The sequence below is a fragment of the Lolium perenne genome, unplaced genomic scaffold (assembly GCF_019359855.2).
Source record: "Lolium perenne isolate Kyuss_39 unplaced genomic scaffold, Kyuss_2.0 unplaced28, whole genome shotgun sequence".
In the NCBI taxonomy this organism is placed as follows: domain Eukaryota; kingdom Viridiplantae; phylum Streptophyta; class Magnoliopsida; order Poales; family Poaceae; genus Lolium; species Lolium perenne.
Window position 1 is genome coordinate 788,167 of NW_027248986.1, and position 1,854 is coordinate 790,020.

The window sequence follows — 1,854 nt, forward strand, 5'->3', positions numbered from 1 at the left end:
GTGGTACGATTCCACGAACAACTTGATGGTACGTTCTACTAACTTTCTTCAATCTTTACCGGTTTCCTTGCTTCCGGCTTTGCTCTATCTTTAGTTCATGCTGGTTTCTCTCTTGTCTATCTTCCCAGTCCCCGAGTTTTGTGGTGAGAGCGCAGCTCTTAGCGCAGCTCTTAGCGCAAAACTTAACTTAAAGACTTAGCGTGAAACCGGCACTGCCAGTCCCCGAGTTTCGGGTTAAACACCTTCTTCTTAGCACACAAATTGTCTTAGAAACGCGCAAAACCGGCACTGCCAGTCCCCGAGTTTCGGGTTAAGAACTTTGTTCTTAGCGCAAAACTTATCTTAGAAATGCGCGAAACCGGCACTGCCAGTCCCCGAGTTTCGGGTTAAGAACTTTGTTCTTAGCGCAACACTGAACTTATTTCTTTTTCTTGAACAGCTCACGGCTGACGCTCGGAAGGCCCTCTTCGAGGAGCTTCTATGGGAGCATCGGGAGCTCGCTGAGGCACACGATAAGTGCCAAGGTAATTTTGTACAACCGGCATCTTTTTACCGGAAACCTTTTTTCCTTCTGATATTTATAATTTTTGCTTAACAGTGATCCCGGAAGCTTCCATCGATGCTCTCAGGGAGTAGCTCGCCGCCGCCCAACGTATGATTTTCTCCTTTCTCCTGTTACTTGGTTTCCTTTTCATCCTTATTAGCATAACCTTGTTAACACTCTCTTTTCCGGTTGCAGGGGAGAAGGACCAGCTCATCCGGCAGCATCAGGAGGAGCTGAGCGCCCACAAGACCAGCTACCAGGAGCTCAAGTCCCAGCTCATTCAGCTGGGGCTTGACCACGCCAAGGCCCTCAAAGCCGCTGAAGCGGCTGCAGCGGCCAAGTTGGACGAGGCTCTGGAGGACGCCAGCAATGCCACCGTGGTATTGCGAGCTGAGCTGGAGGAGCTGGCCAAGGCCCGGAAGGGTGCCGAGGAGAGAGCTGCGCGCCTGGAGGAGGAGCAGAAGGGGTGCAACCAGTTGATCCAGCAAACTGATACCCTTGCCTACCGTAAGTTATTTCCTTTTGCATTCTTTGACTACTGCATACGATCCTTTTTTCTTCCGACTTCATTTTCTCTTTCGCTATCTTGCCTCCCGGTTACATCTTTCCTTCCGGATGCATCTTTCCTTCCGGATGCATTTTTCTTCCGGATTCCTTTCCTTAGCCTTTTTCTTTCTTTGCACAGGCCTCTTTCCGGACTCCCAGAGGTATGCTGTCAAGAAAGTTGACGAGCACCGCACTGCCCAAGGCCAAGCGAATCTCGCCGTGCCATGGACGCCCTATGACCATCTGGTCGCGCTGAATGCGCGGGTGTCTCACATGCGCGCAATAGATCGCAATTTATCTGACATCCCTGATGTAGCTACCCAGCTCTTCAGGATTCTATGGCCTGGCGAGGTGGTGCCGGACACCTTCTCCCTCATCAGTGATCGTCTCATGGGCGCCGGCAAGAGGATCCGCAAGTGGCAGTGCTCCGCTGCCCGTGCTGGAGCGGACTCTGCTCTCCGCGTCGCTTGCTCCTGGTACCCGGAGCTTAACCTGGACGCCCTTACCGGCGTGCGCGAAGGCGCGGAAACCGATCTGGAACCGATCCTCACCGCTAAGCGGCAGGATCGTGCATACCACATTGCGGAGTACGCCGACATGCGCACCTTCATCCCTCCCCCTCCTGACGTCAAGGACTATCTCGACGAGGAGGAGGATGAAGCCGATGAGGAGCCTCTGGACGACGCTGGTGCTGGCGACGCTCCTCCGGAAGCCCCTGCTGCCTGATGATCTTCTATTAAATGTTTGCCTGTGATATGTCTTTT

General features: G+C 53.1%; 1 long non-coding RNA gene across 1 annotated transcript; it reads left to right on the forward strand.

Annotated features, from left to right (window-relative positions):
- The first annotated feature begins 336 nt into the window (after positions 1-336).
- LOC127330328 (uncharacterized) lies at positions 337-1,045 on the forward strand. The gene is made up of 3 exons (XR_007869233.2): positions 337-524; positions 599-652; positions 740-1,045. It is a non-coding gene; the product is annotated as an uncharacterized lncRNA (long non-coding RNA).
- Positions 1,046-1,854: the final 809 nt, after the last annotated feature.